Source organism: Amblyraja radiata, chromosome 37 (genome assembly GCF_010909765.2).
Source record: "Amblyraja radiata isolate CabotCenter1 chromosome 37, sAmbRad1.1.pri, whole genome shotgun sequence".
Taxonomy (NCBI): Eukaryota; Metazoa; Chordata; class Chondrichthyes; order Rajiformes; family Rajidae; genus Amblyraja; species Amblyraja radiata.
Window position 1 is genome coordinate 12,145,180 of NC_045992.1, and position 18,099 is coordinate 12,163,278.

General features: G+C 45.8%; 1 protein-coding gene across 2 annotated transcripts in view; it reads left to right on the top strand.

Moving 5' to 3' along the window:
• Positions 1–18,099, top strand: part of frmpd2 (FERM and PDZ domain containing 2) — a 145,947-nt gene that overhangs the window by 5,503 nt on the left and 122,345 nt on the right. The gene's annotated exons all lie outside the window — the stretch shown is intronic.

Sequence of the window (18,099 nt, forward strand, 5' to 3'; positions counted from 1 at the left end):
CTAGAAATGAACGAATGCACCCAGTAAAAAAAATGCTATGCCATCTTATTTCCCCATGCATTGCTGTTAACCATGTGTTTGTTTAATATGATTTATCCATAAGTATGCTCCACCTCCTTAAGATGCTCCACTGTCAATTGTATTTATTTTAGTCCCATCAAAAGTCACAGTCAAGCAGTACTTATGTAGTTGTATCATGAACACTAGAGTGCATTCACTGGGATACAGGTAGTTCTGCCATAATGAGACTAAGAAACCTCCAGTTATAAAAAATGATGAGTCAATGGGGAGAAGTGGGTTCTGGGCTGGGGAGTTTCAGACTAGCAGTGACAAAGTTATTTCTCTCCTAGATTTTTTTGAACTAAAATATTAATGGCTGCATGTCACATTGTTCAATAGAGTATCATTGTCCAAGTTTTAATAGAAGCCAATTTCAATGACAACTTGTGTTTAAAGTAGCAACTGTGTTCTTAAGAGAATGATTACTGCATGGAGGCTGCATGGAACATTTTTTGTTAAAAGAGTCTTTTTTTTCTGCTTGTAAATTTTCAAAGTAACTTCCAAGTGGACCTAAAATTCCCGATTGAAATCGCGATAAAACCAATTAGGCCTGCGTAGAAAAACAGCGTGTTCCTAATTCATTGTGTAAGGGCCAGCGGAGCATAAGGTGTAGGAGCAGAATTAGGCCATTCGGCCCATTGAGTCTACTCTGCCATTCAATCATGGCTGATCTATTTTTTCCTCTCAGCCCCATTCTCCTGCCTTCTCCCTGCATCCTTTGACACCCTTCCTGATCAAGAACCGATCAATCTGTGCCTTAAAAATACCCAATGTCTCGAGTTCATATCCAATTTGCATTGTGAAAATGTGTAGGAAGGAACAGTCTGAAGAAGGATCTCGACCCGAAACGTCACCCATTCCTTTTCTCCAGGGATGCTGCCTGTCCCGCTGAGTTACTCCAGCTTTTTGTGACTATCTTGCATTGTGAAAACGTGTGTAACAGCAGAGCTACCTGTTAATTAAAAATAAAACTTCCCATTAATCTCTTTGTTAGACCTACTTTCACAATATGGTGTAGAATTGGGAGCTATGAAATATATCTTTCAACATTTTATTAAATTTCCCCATCCTTTTGACTTTCCTTGTGCTGAACTGATATTAAAGAAGTGGCCCTGCAGTCCACTGTTGATCTTTGCTCATTCCACTCATGTGAGAGAGCACTGATCAGTTATCTTTATGACATTGACAAGGTGAACATAGCGGTACGCCTTCAGTCCACACATAAAGGCGAGGGGTGCTACCTGTTTGGTTCTGACTTGGGGAAGTGTTTAAGATCAAATGAAAAACCTGCAAATGCTGGAAAGTGGACATAAAAATTGAAAAGTCAGGGAGCGCATAGACGAGCACTGAGATTGCTCTTGAGGTTGGTATCTATAAGTTTCATGGTTAAAGCCCTGTCCCACGGTACGAGTTCATTCCAAGAGCTCTCCTGAGTTTGCCCTGATTTGAACTCGGAGATTTACGGTAATGGCCACTCGCCAGTACTCGGGGATCTCGTGGACATTTTTCAACATGTTGAAAATCTTCACGAGTCTTCCCGTGCTTACCTGCCGTTAGCGAGTCTTCCCGAGTACCTGCAGTTAGCGTTACGAGCCGCTAAGAGATGTCCCCGAGCTCCGACGTACCCGCTGCATTCATTCCCCGTGCTTACCACGAGTTTGATTTTTTTTAAACTCGGGTGAGCTCTTGGAATGAATTTGTACCGTGGGACAGGGCTATTAAGAAGCCAGACAATAGTAACAATGCTGGTTACTCACCAAAGCCTTCTGCCATTTAAAGATGTAATAAGTGATAGTAGAATTGGGCCATTCGGCCCATCAAGTCTACTCTGCCATTCAATCATGCCTGTACTATCTCTCCCTCCTAACCCCATTATCCTTCCTTCTCCCCATAATGCCTGACACCTGTACTAATCAAGAATCTATCTATCTCTGCCTTAAAAATATCTACTGACTTGGCCTCGACAACCTTCTGTGGCAAAGAATTCCACAGATTCACCACCCTCTGACTAAAGACATTTCTCCTCATCTCCTTCCTAAAATAAAGTCCTTTAGTTCTGAGGCTACGACCTCTAGTCCTAGACTCTCCCACTAGTGGAAACATCTTCACCACATCCACTCTATCCAAGCCTTTCACTATTCTGTATGTTTCAATGAGGCCTCCCCTCATTCTTTGAAACTTCAGCGAGTAACAGGCCCAGTGCCGACAATCGCTCATCATAGGTTAACCCACTCATTCCTGGGATCATTCTTGTAAAATGACAGTGTAATGGAACACATTCAATTTTTTAAGATGGGTACAGCTTCAACGTCCGTCAAGACACTCGCCACCAGCCGGGACAACACAATCCACTTGTCTGAGTCTGAAGAAGGGTTTCGGCCCGAAACGTTGCCTATATACTTCGCTCCATAGATGCTGCTGCACCCGCTGAGTTTCTCCAGCATTTTTGTGTACCTTCGATTTTCCAGCATCTGCAGTTCCTTCTTAAACACAATCCACTTGTTTGTTTGCCCTTCCTCCACATTAAACATTTGTTCTCTCTCATTAGCAGTGCACAGATGAGTAATGAGATTGGCCTTTAGAAACATAGAACATAGAAACATAGATTAAAAGGTGCAGGAGTAGGCCATTTGGTTCTTCGAGCCAGCACCACATTCAATATGACCATGGCTGATCATTTAAAATCAGTTCCTGCTTTTCTTTCATATCCCTTGATTCCTTTAAGCCCAAGAGCTAAATCTAAGTAGTTTGTTGCTGTGGTAAGGTTGTGGTTGGGGTTATGCAGGTGGTTGATGAGAGGAAGCTCTTCTTGGACGTGACCTTTATGAATATAAAATTAGAAAGAAGATATGCTGAAAACAAGATGTCTGTCGAAAACGAAACTGAATTAACAGGTCGGGTTGAAAACCCTTGAAATGCAGAAACAAAATTCTGCTATTTAATTTTCTGGTAGAGGTGATGAAGTTGATACCTGAAACAACACATTCATGTTATGCGTCTGAAGCCACCAGAAGCCCATCTTTCACAGACCCTGACTCATCACATATTTCCTGCGCTGATTCATGTTTCTGTTAAATGCGTCTTCCACCGTCTGAAATGAATTATTTATAAAGGCCTCCTCAATTATTTTTTCACTATCAATGGAGACAGCTTCGGCAAAAACGTCACGATTCTAGTCTGCTGCATTCGGTGCTCCTTTACACTGGTGAGACCATTAGACATAGGAGCAGAATTAGGCCATTTGGCCCATCAAGTCTACTCTGCCATTCGATCATGGCTGATCTAATCTTTCCTATCAATCCCCTTCTCCTGCCTTCTCCCCGTGACCTTTGATACACCAACTGATCAAGAACCTATCAATCTCAGCATTGTGTTGTCCTCCGCAACTGTCTGATTCAACCAGCCGTTCAGCGGCGAATCAGTGAATCAATTCCACTGATTCACCACCCTCTAGCTAAACGATTTCCTCCTCATCTCCAATTTGAAGCTGCGTCCTTTTATTCTGAGACTCTGCACTCTGGTTCGAGACTCTCCCATTACTGGCAACATCCTTTCTACATCCACTGTATCTAGGTCCTTCATGATCCGGTAGGTTTCAACAAGATTCCCCTTTATCCTTCTAAAGCCCAGCCCCTTGCTAGCTATTGCTTGCGAGCTCTTGCCACACCCCTCCCCCACCTCTTTATATCGACTAGTTTTCCTCTCTGCTTTCATTCTAAATGCATTGCCTTGAGCTGAAATGCCAATTTCCCTCCATAGATGTTGCCCGACCTACTGAGTTTCTTCAGCTGATCTCTTCATTGCCACATGATTCCAGCTCTCTCTTCATTCCTCTGCCTGGCTGGGTATATCCAAATGTCCCACACACACACACACAGAATATTAGTAAGCTAGCGTGATGCTATGGCAGGCCAAGAAGTGAATATGCTGCACTTTGCCCAGGTTTATTGTTTGTTTGTGTTTACAATTGCTGCAGCAACCTATCACCCCCTGCTCGCTTTGTGCTAACTTCACAGTTTGCAGATATTTTAATCCGTTTTCACATGTTTTGTATGTGTGCAGAATTGCTGGAAGGAACAAACTTGGGTAGACTCATCCAGGCAACACCGAGTCACCTATAAAACTTTCAGTTACAATATTGCATTGTATTAAATTGTGAAAAATACAGATTCATAATGCATGTTTCAAATGTAGCAATGAATAATGAACAAGGAATGTGGGTGGGGTAGTGATTTGATGTCGGTTGATGGAACAAGACGACTGGGCCTATATGCATTGGAAGGAACTGCAGATGCTGGTTTACAGCGAAGATAGACTCATAATTCTGGAGTAACTCAGAGGGACAGGCAGTGAAGATATCTCGACCAGAAACGTCACCCATGCCTTCTCTCCAGAGATGATGCCTGTCCCGCTGAGTCACTTCAGCATCTTGTCTATCTTGGGCCTTGATGCACTTGAGTTCTGAAATCTTTTTGAAATAAACATTGTCCGGAGGCTTGGGAGGGTGACAGAGGGATGGTGCTTCTCCTGGCTGGAGTGTTTGGGAAGCAAGGGTCAAGGTGAGGAATTGGCCTTTCAGGATCGAGAGGAGAAAAAGCTTCTTCGAACAGAGAATGGTGAATTCTTGGAGTTCTCTACGCAGCGGGAATGTGGAGTCTCAGTTACTGAGTAATACAGTATGGAAACAAGCCCTTCGGCCCAACTTGCCCACACCGGCCAACATATCCCAGCTACACTAGTCCCACCTGCCAGCATTTGGCCCATATCCCGCCAAACCTGTCCAATCCATGTGCCTCTCTAACTGCTTCATAAATGTTGGAATAGTCCCTGCCTCAACTACCTCCTCTGGCAGCTAGTTCCATACACTCACCGCCTTTTGTGTGAAAAAGGTTCCATACATCCACCACCCTTTATGTGAAAATGTATTCTGGATAGAAACGGGTCCATTTTTGGACATTAAGGAAATTCTTCATCACACAGCACGTGGGTCCAACACAATGTATCACTATGCCCTACTGGCTGATTGCATTAATTCTACCCTCCGTGAATCTGAGTTCATTGTGAGCAGGTTTGGGCCCCACATCAGAGGAAGGATACAAAGCCAGCCATGAACAGTGAATGTTGGATAGGAGCGTGGGGTCAAATGGCCCACTACTGATCACATTTCCAATGTCCTTATTGCCTTGGCTGTGTGCTGATTTATTGAAACAGGGCCTCCTTTGTTGGCATCAGTAACATTCTTAATCATTAACATATTTATTTTGTTGTCTAACTCTAACACACTGATTCTTTTGAATATCTTCTGAGGTATGGCACAGTAAAACTTCAGTAAAGCTTTATGCCATTGCCAACGTTTGGTAAACGTACAGGCATAGCAATGGTGTGTGCTCCTTGTGACCATGCTGGGTAGTGCAGTCGTGCATCTGGTAGTGCTGCTGCCTCTCAGTGACCAAGCTTCAGTTCTGACCTCTGGTGCTGCCCGTACGGAGTTTGCACGTTTTCATTGTGTGAGTGGGTTTACTCGGCTTGACTTATACCAAGGCCCGCCCGCCACCCTCACATCAGTCTGAAGAAGGGTTTCGACCGGAAACGTTGCAACCACCTCTTCCTTTCTTCTTCCCGCCCCCCCACCCTCACATCAGTCTGAAGAAGGGTTTCGACCCGAAACGTCGCCTTCGCTCCATGGATGCTACCTCACCCGCTGAGTTTCTCCAGCATTTTTGTCTACCAAGTCTTGACTACCTGGCTTGACTTATATCTTGACTTATACCAGTCAATTAACCTACAAACCTGTACGTCATTGGAGTGTGGGAGGAAACTGCAGATCTCAGAGAAAACGGACGCCGTCCTGAGGAGAACATACAAACTCCGTACAGACAGCACCCGTGGTCAGGATTGAACCAGGGTCTCAGTCGCTGCAAGCACTGTACGGCAGCAACTCTACCGCTGCGCTACCATGCCGCCCCTGTTAACCACTGTACATTGCCCCATGTGTATGGTTGAGTGGTAAGAGGGAGTTGATGGGGAGTGTGGGAGAATAAAATGGGATCTTTGTAGGGTGAGTGTAAATGACTTAGGTTTAGATTTGTTATTGTCACATAGCAGGTACTATCGCAACATTTAAGAAAGAATTTGACTGGTACATGGATCGGGCAGGTTTAAGAGAGGAATGGACCAAATGTAGGCAGGTGGGACTAGTGTAGATGGGACATTGGCTAGTGTGGGCAAGCTGGGCTGAAGGGCCTGTTTCCACACTGTATAACTCCATGACTATCTATCTATGACTCTATACAGATGTACAGTGTCAAGCTTTGTGTTGCATGCTACACAATCAAATCAGATGATAAAATAATGAATACAGTAGGGCGAAACTTAAGCACAATTAATAGCAAGATATACAGGTGGGAAAGGGTTTTACAACTGTGAGGTGATTGTATTGAATGATAATAGATCCTCCTCTGGGACCAGCCCACAATGAGTCGTCCCTCTCTGGCATAGCCGGCTGTGAGGAAGTTGGCTGGGACTCAGTGCTGCATGACTCTAACTCTAAATGGAACCTACTTAGTAGCATATTTAGCGCAGATATTCAAGTCTCAATCACCTGGAACAAAACCTGGGTGGCACGGTGGTGCAGCGGTAGAGTTGCTGCCTTACAGCGCCAGAGACTCTGTGCAGAGTTTGTACGTTCTCCCTATGACCGCGCGGGTTTTCCTTCCGTGCTCCGGTTTCCTCCCACATTCCAAAGACATACAGGTTTGTAGGTTAATTGGCTTTGGTAAAGCTTGTAAATTGTCCCGAGTGTGTAGAATAGTGCTCATGTATGGGAATCGTTGGTAGGTGCGGACTTGATGGGCTGAATGGCCTGTTTCCATACTTTATCTCCAAACTAAACTCAACCAAAATCTTTGTCTGGGTTGAAGGAGTCACCTGCTTGAATGTGCCTCACTATTTAAACATAGCTCAACAACGACAAAGTGCTGGAGCATCTCTGGAGACCATGGAAGGGTCAGTTGTAGGTCGGGACTCTTTCGAAGTGTCCCGACCCGAAGTGTTACGTACACACGTTTTCACGCTGAGATACTCCAGTACTTTGTGTTTTTTCAGTAAACCAGCATCCGCAGTTCCTCGTTTCTCCATTTTTGTACCGGTTGCTTTGGATATTGTTTTGGCATAAATCTCAGAGATAACACCTCATTTGTTCACATTGCCAAAAACACCCTATAATCCAATGAACTAAATCATTTTTTAAATTATTCTGGAAAATAATTTTCATTTGAATTGAGCTCTGAATTGCAGCATCCCTTTAGATTCAGTTGTAGATCTGTCATTAGGGGACAACATGTTAACTTAAGATGCCATTGGCATTCTTGTGAAGATGGCTGGCATCAGTCAGCTGGAGCTGTCTGTGTGTTGAAGGTGCACTAAGGGTAGAGTTATTGGTTTTTGACCAAATAACAATGGAAAATGGCTGTGAATTTCCAGGCCAATTAACCTCCAAACCTGTACATCTTTGGCGTAGAACTAAAGCTCTCGGTGAAAACCCACGTGGTCACGGGGAGAATGTACAAACTCCGTTACGACAGGGTCTGTCGTCGTGATTGAACCCGGGTCTCTGGCGCTGCAAGCTCTTTAAGGCAGCAACTCTACCGCTGCACCACCTTCACCCTACAACTAATGTCGGTCTTTGCCAGCCCCAGTCAGGGATATTATTGTGGAATCTTATTGCAGAAGAGAGATTAACGGTGTGAAGAACAAGAAAGGCAGGCGAGGTTTTAAGGAGAACAGTATCTCAGATCTCAGATAATATTAGTAAGGTGCTTAGCTTTGCTGCTGTGGTTGGTTAACTTCTACAAAAGCATATTTGTCTCCGTCTTAATAAGCGTAGAAGCATTTTATTGTGTTTATCCATGGTATGACTCAACCATGACCCTCATACCCTTTATAGTTAAAATGCTCTGATTTAGGATCCGAGTTAGAAAATTATTTCCCTATGTGAAGTTTCGTTTAGTTTAGTTTAGACACACAGCGCGGAAACAGGCCCTTTGGCCCACCGAGTCCGCACCGACCAGCGATCCCCGCACACTTACACTATCCCTACACACACTTGGGAAATTTTACATTTATACCAAGCCACTTAACCTGCAAATCTGTACGTCTTTGGAATGTGGGAGGAAACCGAAGATCTCGGAGAAAACCCACGCAGGTCACGGGGAGAAGGTACAAATTCCATACAGACAGCACCTGTAGTCAGGATCGAACCTGGGTCTCTGGTGCTGTAAGGCCACCGTGCCACCCTGTATTTGGATGCTGCTACCCAACATTGAGTGCGTTCCACTCACTTGCCCATTGTTACTCATCCCATTAACCTTCTCTTGCCTCTCCTCTCCAACAGTTTTATTCCAAGTGTAATTTTGTGTGGTATTCTTCATTTCTGGAGTAACTCAGCATCCCTGGAAAAAAGGAATACGTTTTGGGCTGGAACCCTTTTTCAGAAAGGAACTTAAACTTTCACAAGGTCAGTTGAGGAAGGAATTTATCTCTATTTCTGTTTCCTGTTTATATCTTAAAAGATCTTCCCTAATGTTGGCCTTTGTACTGGCCATGATTGTTGGTAGGTAGTTTGCTCCATACCCAATGAACCCTTATATAGTGGATGAATTCGACTGGTATTGCAGGTAATTAGTAATGCCTCCACAATCAATGGCTCTTTACTATCAAAGGTAGACACAAAATGCTGGAGTAACTCAGCGGGACAGGCAGCATCTTTGGAGAGAAGGAGTGGGTGACGTTTTCGGTCGAGACCCTTCTTCAGACTTTATTATCACATGTACAGAGGTTCACAAAGTGAATTTCTCTTGGGCAACAGCACAGCGGTGGAGTTGTGCCATACTGTGCCAGGGACCCGGGTTTGATCCTGGCTACAGTTGCAGTTTGTATGGAGTTTGTACGTTCTCCCAGTGGCCGCGTGGGTTTTCTCCAGGTGCTCGGTTTTCTCTCACACTCCAAAGACGTACAAGTTTGTAGGTTAATTGGCTTCTGTAAACCTCCCCTAGCATGTGGAATAAAACTAATGTACGGGGATCGCTGGTCAGCATGGACTCGGTGGGCCGAGGGGCCTGTTTCCATGGTGTATCTCTGAACTAGAGTGTGTGTGGTAAGTCAAAATATGAGTAAAAACTCTGAGTCTTCTAACCGTGGGCGATGATAAGCTTATGTTTTAATAATAGATAGCAATGTAATTAGATAAGAAATCACAGAGATATTTACTGCCCAGAGGTGGTGACTATACTCCTAACAACCAGTTCAAATTCAATATTGATGTCAAAGCAAAGCCCATAGTCTTGGCAACAGGACCGTAGGTTGAATCTCTGCGCATGTATCTTCAATAACTTTATTCTTTTAGATTGCACTTTTCTGCACTTAGATGATTGGTGGCCTTGTGCGTTCAGGTGCTAGACCATAATTAAAATATTCATTGGTCGACTCCATCTTCTAGGCTCCGTAGTCGATCCAGGCTTGTGAGTGGAACTGAAATGGGTAAGTGGCGTTAGAAAAAATGGTCAGCATGGATGAGTTGGGGCCGAAGGGCCTGTTTCCGTGCTGTGGGGCTCTATGTCCTAGTTGCAGGAGGATTATGTTGTTGGTTCCCACTTTGGTGATTGAAGGGCCTCTACTCGCTGGAGTTTAGAAGGATGAGGGGGAGCTTCATTGAAAGTTACCGAACAGTGAAAGGCTTGGATAGAGTGGATGGGGTGAGGATGTTTCCACTAGTGGGAGAGACCAGAGGTCATAGACACCTCAGAATTAAAGGACGATCCTTTAGGAAGGAGATGAAGAGGAATCTCTTTAGTCAGAGGGTGGTGAATCTGTGGAATTCATTGCCACAGAAGGCTGTGGAGGTCAAATCAATGGATATATTTAAGGCACAGACAGATAGATTCTTGATTAGTCTGGGTGTCAGGGGTTATGGGGAGAAGGCAGGAGAATGGGGATAGGAGGGAGAGATAGATCAGCCATGATTGAATGGTGGAGTAGACCTGATGTGCCGAATGGCCTAATTCTGCTCCTATCACATGAACGTATGAACCAGTGGCCATGCCAACTTAAGGTTCATGCCCTAAGTATACAGACTCGGTAGTTGAATGAGCCGAGACTGATTGATCTGTTCGGCTGATGGTTGAAATGTTCCTATATGGCTGAGGTTAAATATCACTGAAAATCAGAGCAGAAGAGAGAACATGGTATTGACAGGTTTTGCAGGCGGCACGTGAGGCAGAGCGGCCCCTGTAGACATGGTTCTGACGTTTCATACTGTGGGGCATGTGTGAGTACATACAAACGTCCTATGTGTAGGAAAGAACTGCAGATGCTAGTTTAAATCGAAACTAGACACAAAATGCTGTAATAACTCAGCGGGACAGGCAGCATCTCTGGAGAGAAGGAACGGGTGACGTTTCGGGTCGAGATGAAGGGTCTCGACCCGAAACGTCACCCATTCCTTCCCTCCAGAAATGCTGCTCGTCCCGCTGAGTTACTCCAGCGTTTTGTGTCTATTTGAGTACACTCTGTTCCTGTTCATGTAGCGTACCACTCCGATACACATACACACTGTGCTGGAAATGCACTCCAGGCAGCATGAAAGGTTCTGTTTGAAATGCCGGTTTGCCTTGATGTAAGTGTATAGGAGCACGGAGGTCAGGTGCTGGCAGTAAGTCTTCTCATGTTGAACGGGGTTTGAATGATATCATCAGGAGCTCCATGGCACCCGTGAGTAGCCTTGCAATTACAATTATTTCTAAACGTCCTGTTGCAGTTCTTGAATGGATACAGCTTTGACATTCCTCTCCTCCAGTGGAGTTTGTACAACTGTACGATTCCACTAGCACGACTGTCATCGAAGTGATCAGCACTTGGTGTTATCAGGTACGGAGATTAGAGTCATAGAGTCGCAAAGCACGGAAACAGGCCCTTCGGCACAACTTGCCCATGATGTCCCATCTGGGTTTGTCCCACCTGCCCACGCTTGGCCAACAATTCTCTGGACCTTTCCTATCCATGCACTGTCCAAATGTCTTGGTGTACCTGCCTCAATTACCTCATGGGCCTAAACCACCTCATGGGCCTGCAAGTATTTAGCTGTAATGAGAGCTGGGAGATTAGCCATCTGATGGTGAAACTGTGTTGGTTCCACAGGGGTTGCAAAGGAGCTTGCTACTAATTACACACTGGAATTAGCTCCATGCTCCATGACAAGCCGGTAGAAACAAAGAACTGAGAGATGCAGGTTCACAAAACAAGAGATGCAGAACGAAGGAGTAAAAGCCCTGTCCCACTGTACGAGTTCATTCAAGAGCTCTCCCGAGTTTAAAAAAAAAATCAAACGCGTGAAAGCACGTAGAATGTACGTTGCGGGTACGTCGGAGCTTGGGGACGTCTCTTAGCGGCTCGTCATGCTAACGGCAGGTACTCGGGAAAGGCGGTAAGCTCGGGAAGACTCGTGAAGGTTTTTCAACATGTTGAAAAATGTCCACGAGAGCCCCGAGTACCGACCAGCGGCCATTACCGTAAATCTCCGAGTTCTAATCAGGGCAAACACGGGAGAACTCTTGAATGAACTCGTACAGTGGGCCAGGGCTTTAACTCCGCAGGTCAGGCAGCATCCCTGGAGATTGTGGATAGGTGGTATTTCGGGTCGGGACTCTTCCCAACCCGAGACGTTACCTATCCATGTTCTCCCAGGATGCTGCCTGACCTGCTGAGTTACTCCAGCGCTTTATTTCTTTATTTCCCCACAAAATCCCCATGAAGTTTGATTCTCACATGCCCCATGACATTTGGTGCAGGACTTTAGGCAGGACTGATAGCCTCACGCGTGCAGGGGTCTGGTAGCGTAGTGGTTAAGTTACAGGACTAGCAGCCATTGATCCAGAGACAGGCATTCGAATCCCGATGTGGCAGCTCAGCATTCAAGTAATCAAATAAATCTGAACTGAGAATTAAATAAACCCCAATTACTGTGATAATAAACTGGTGCATTGTCGTACAATTCCCAGGAGGGAATATGTTGTCCTTGCCTGGTCTGACCTAGCTACTTGTGACTTCATCACCACCAGTTATGACTGCTAATTGACTGTCCTTCGCGTAAGGATGAACAATAAATGGCGGCCATGAATACAAACTATCAACGTACTCTTCACCTATGGTTGCCTTCTGCCTCATGAAATCTTCACCTGAGTCCTCTGGAGCAGAGCTGGGTGCGTCCTTGCTCCAAGTAGGCGGCACGGTGGCTTGCAGCGCCGGCGACCTGCGTACGATCCCGACTACGGGTGATTGTCTATACGGAGTTTGTACGTTCTCCCCGTGACCTCCGTGGGTTTTCTCCGAGATCTTCGGTTTCCTCCCACACTCCAAAGACGTACAGGTTTGCAGGTTAATTGGCTTGGTGTAAGTGTAGTGTAGGGTAGTGTTAATGTGTGGGGATCGCTGGTCGGTGCGGACTCGGTGGGCCGAATGGCTGTTTCCGCGCTGTATTTCTATACTAAACTAAACGAAACTAAATTAATAGAAAGTAACAGCAAAAAAGGGTGGAAAGGACAAATCATTCACCCGCTCGTACAGATTGAGTAATGGATTGAAAAGTTTTATTGAATCTTGTGAACTTTGCATTGAAAAGTCACGGAAATGGTATTTAAGTATGAACATTTATTGGGATTTAAAAGCGAATGAGAGCTGTTTGTTTCAAACTCAGTTGTCCAAAATACAGATGAAAGACACAAAAAGGTGTAGTTACTCAGCGGGTCAGGCTGCATCTCTGGAGAAAAGCTATAGGTGAGGTTTGGGGTCGAGACCCTTCTTCAGACTGGAGAGTCGGGAGAGGGAAACAAGAGATTTGGAATGCGGTGTAGCGAATGTGGTATAGAACAAATGAATGAAAGATAAGTAAAAAAGTAATGATGATAAAGAAAACACGTTATTGTTAGCTATTTGTTCGGTGAGAACGAGTTACAGACAATGAGACTCAACAAGACGGCTTTGAAGCTGGTACGACTTGGGTTGGGGAGAGATGGAGAGAGAGGGAATGCAGGGGTGTCTTGAATTTAGAGAAATCAATATTCATGCCACTGGTTTGTAAGTTGCCCAAGCGAAATATGAGATGCTGTAAAATACAGTGTTATTTACATCCGCCTCAACCATTTGTGACGAGTCCATCTGCAAGGATGTGTACAAAGCCAGAGGTCTCTGTATTCATACGTGGAAAGTCTTCACAGGGCAGATGAACGAAGGCAAATACCACAAGGCAGAGCTTGTCCTCGGCAGCATTCATCAGATGCTTCCCGAGTCCCCATTGCCTGGTTATTGAGCTAGGCCGTAATTCATTGCTATAAACTTCAACTGTGCGCTGAGGTTTCGAGTAAATACTCTTTGTCCTTGGGCTTGCCATCAAAGCCTTTGCTTGTGTGCGAACTGCAGGGAGCTGGAAAGGGAAGATAGTATGCGCTGTTAAAATTCCTGAACTGTCAAGCAGGAGCACGTTACATAAACGGATGATCGGCCTGAAGGGTTGAATTGTCCCTTGCTGCTAAACAATTTCCCAACGCTGACATTGAAGTAAGCTGTTCTTGTAAAATACAAATGGCAGCAGCACCTTGTCTCATCAGCGGTGAGCAGCACTCGTTAGATAATGGAGACCAAGGCACGAGGAGAGCAGCCCCATTCTTTGGATCATGCCATGGGGTCTTCACACAGGGGGCGGAAATCCTGGGGGGGACAGGGGGACACACACACACCCCCCCCCCCCCCCGCCAGCTTTGAGAGATGGGGGACGATCCCCCCCCCCCCCCCCCATTTTTTGTAATCTGGATTTTATCAGATGCTTTCTAAGGGCTGAATCGGCCCGTTTGTGGGTTCTTTCGGAGCCCGGCGCGGCTTAAAATCAAACTGCTGCATCGAGGTGATCAAGGCTCCCGATGTTGAAGCCCCCGCCGGCCGTTGAAAGACCACGTGAACGGGCTGATTCAAGCCCCAGGATTCGGGGCGGTCGAAGCTGCTGTTGCTGGAGTTCGGAGCCGGTCACCAGCCAGGTCAGCTCATGATGTTACCGTCCACAGAGCCTCACGTGTGTGCGCGTGCGCGTGCGCGTGCGCGCGGCAACCGCCAAGAAATTGTCCCCCCCCGCATGTTTTCTTAGCGATTTCCGTACCTGTTCACATGTTCTAGTAGCAGAATTAGGCCGTTCAGCCCATCGGGATGACAGATGGCACAATGGGCTAAGTGTTCGGCTGGCAACCGGAAGGAGTGCATACTGTCGTTGTGTCCTTGGGCAAGACACTTCACCCACCTTTGCCTGTGTGTGAATGTGTGTGAGTGATTGGTGGTGGTCGGAGGGGCCGTAGGCGCAGATTGGCAGCCACGCTTCCGTCAGTCTGCCCCAGGGCAGCTGTGGCTACAGACGTAGCTTACCACCACCGAGTGTGACTGAGGAGTGAATGAATAATGCGATGTAAAGCGCCTTGAGTATTAGAAAGGCGCTATATAAATCCCATCCATTATTATTATTATTATCAATTCTACGCCATTCATCTTGACTGATCTATCTTTCTCACTCAACCCCTTCTCCTCCCATCCCCCCATTACCCCTGACACCCTTGCTAATCAAGAATATGTCAATCTCCGCCTTAAAAATACCCATTGACGGCCTCCACAGCCATCTTTGGCAAGAATTCCACAAATTCACCGCCTTCTGACTAAAAATTCCCCCTCATCTTTCTAAAGGTATGTCCTTTTATTTTGAATCTATGGCCTCTGGCCCTAGACTCTCCCACTAGTGGAAACATCCTCTCAGCATTCTCTCTTTCACTATTCCATATATAAAATCATAAGGGGGATGTTTTGGGTGAATTCATGGAGACCTTTACTCAGAGTAGAGGCATCAAGAACCAGAGGACATAGATGTAAGATGAGAGGGAAACAATTAGTAGGAACATGAAGGGCACCTTTTTCCATACAGACGGTGATGGGTATCTGAAACAAGCTGCCATGGGAGGTAGTTGAAGTAGGTACTATAACAGCATTTGGGCCAAACCAGGGCAGGTGGGACTAGCTAGATGGGGCAAGTTGGGCTGAAGGGCCTGTTTCCTTGCTGTATGACTGATTATGATTGTATCCAGCACTGACTCCAGGAATTACCTCTGGATTGTATTTTATCATCTTATCCCAAATGTATAAATGGGGATGGAGGAGTCTGATGGAAGACTGAGGTAAATACATGGAGATAATGTTCCCATTGGCAATGAAGTGAAAGAAAGCCTCTTGTGTGAAAGTCTATATAGCCTAAGCAAAATTCAAGGCATCTATTTCTGTGATGGTTTTGCCTCTGGGGAACTTCTTGAAATTAGTACATCTTGAGGCAGGGCATCTGTGGAAGCTTTCTTGAAATTAATTTCCATGCACAAGATATCCAATTACTTTTTTAATGAAACATGAATAAGCTTCCCCTTCTCCATAATTAATGACTTCCTGAAGAAAGTGTGTTCTCATGATTCCAATCCAGCCTTTCTCTGCAGCTAGTGATACGTGTTCTGTTTGTGTTTTGCTTAGAAGCCAATGCAAGAAATCAGACTGGAAATGGTTGAAATGCCCCTTTAAATTTTACTGTGTCTATTTAGTGACATTTATGGCGGGCACACAATTGGTATATCTGAGTACATCACGGTTGGTATAGTTAGTATATCCTTTATCTCAAAGTTGGAGAGACTGAGATTCTATCCAGGCTTCTGGTCCTGTCTGTGTGGAGTTTGCAGGTGAATGGGTACGTTTCCTCCGGGTGCTCCGGTTTCCTCGTACAACTCTTCATAGTTTGGGTAAATGGCTGCGGTAAATGCTCCGTAAATATGTATGTGAGCAGGAGAAACTGGCGGGGTGGATGGGAATGTGGAGAGATTTACGGCACAGTGGCAGAGTTGGTGCCTCACAGCGCCGGAGACCTGGGTTCCATCCTGACTGCGGGTGCTGCCTGTACGGAGTTTGTACGTTCTCCTCGTGATCTGCGTGGGTTTTCTCCGGGTTCTCCAGTTTCCTCCCACAGTCTCTCGTGTGCAGGATAGAATTGGTGTGCAGGGATTGCTAGTCGGCGTGGACACGGTGGGCCAAATGGCCTGTTTCCGTGCTGTATCTCTAATACTAAAAAACTAAAAAACTGGATGGTTCGATTGTAATAATCATGCATTGCCTTTCCACTGACTAGTTAGCACGTAACAAAAGCTTTCCGCTGTTCCTTGGTACATGTGACAATAAACTAACCAACTAACTATCTAATGAACTGGACATAAAAATAGGAGGCCATTCAGCCCTTTGTAACTCTGCACCTATCAGCCAGCTCTTGGTGAACTTTAACCTCAGCGCTGCTCACCTGCACTAACTCTACATACCTTCATTTACCCATCTGAATAGCTCTTGGCTCTTGCTTTGATCAACTGTGATCCATCTCTATGATAGAAGAGGTTCAAGTGACTGAATGGCTTCCTCTCTATATTCTATACCGAATCATCTTCTCGAAAATGGGAACCATTTGGGACTACAATGCTCCAAAGGTGTAATGACACGGTCCATCACAGGCAATAGACATAAAAAACTGGAGTAACTCAGCGGGTCAGACAGCACCTCTGAAGAAAAGGAAGAGGTGACATTTCAGGTCGAGACCCTTCTCCATGGTCCATCACGGTACTGATCTCCTACCATCGAAGGGGTCCATAAGAGGTGTTTTCTCAAAACGGCAGCCAACCTTTTCAAGGACCCACACCACTCTGGCTACGCTCTCATTTGCCTCCTGCCATCGGGAAGAAGGTATTGGATCACACAACTGTAAGCTCCATGTTCAGGAATAGCTTCTTCCCAACAACCATCAGGCTATTGAATGCTACAAAACTCCAACTAAACTCCGAACTTCAAACTGGCTAGCTAACGGAATCGTGGAATATGGGGAGAAAGCAGGAACGGGGTACTGATTTGGGATGATCAGCCGTGATCATATTGAATGGCGGTGCTGGCTCGAAGTGCCAAATGGCCTAAACCTGCACCTATTACACTAGCGACCTTGAGGCTTTGTTTGTTTGGGTTTTTTTAAAAATTGGGTTTTTATTTAGTTTAGATTCATTTATTTAGTTTAGCGATACAGTGTGGCAACAGGCCCCTCAGCCCAGCGAGTCTACGCCAACTAGCGATCCCCGCACACCAACACTATCCTACACACACTAGGGACCATTTACAATGTTACCGTAACCAACTAACCTATTGAACTTTCTTTTTGTTTGTCTATTATATTATCTATTGAGTACTCTCTTTACAAACGTGTTACGCTGCTGCCAGTGAGAATGTAATTGTTCTGTTTTGGGACAAATGATGACCCCTGACTAGACTTGGGGAGGGAACAAACCCTAAGACCAATGGATGGACCATTGCAAAGCATTCTCTGTGCTTGGCATTGTATTGAGGTGGGCATTGTACACAAGCTGTGGAGATGATCATTTCCAGGGGTTCACTTGTTTGAAGTCTTGGTGTTTGTGTGCTTTCTAACTCTCACTAATTTGCAGAAGGTCTAAATAATTCATGGCCCTGTGCTGATGTAACATCTGAGAGTGATGTTTCTGTCTGCATACATGCATCCTGTGCAAGTGAAAGTCGGTCTGAGTGATGGCGTTACCAGCAATGTACCGACGGGAATGTGAACTGCTTGCAAAGGTCGGCTTAAGCCTCGGGTGCTACATAGTTTGTCTGAAAGGTGAACTCTGTTGCTCGGCGGTTATTCTTGCTCGCGGCCGAGGGGCCAGGTGGGCCGTCGAGGAGTGAGGTGGGCGGTCGAGGAATGTGGGCCGTGGGAGAGCGAGGTGGGCCAACAGAGGCTCCCGGGGAGTGCTGCGGAACCGTCCAAGAGGGGTGCGGAGGCGGGCAGCCAAGGAAGGGCCCACGGTGGGTGCCGGAGGTCGGTCGAGGAGGCAAGCTGAGAAGAAAGAGGGGCCCGGCATTGGGGGGGGGGGCATCGAG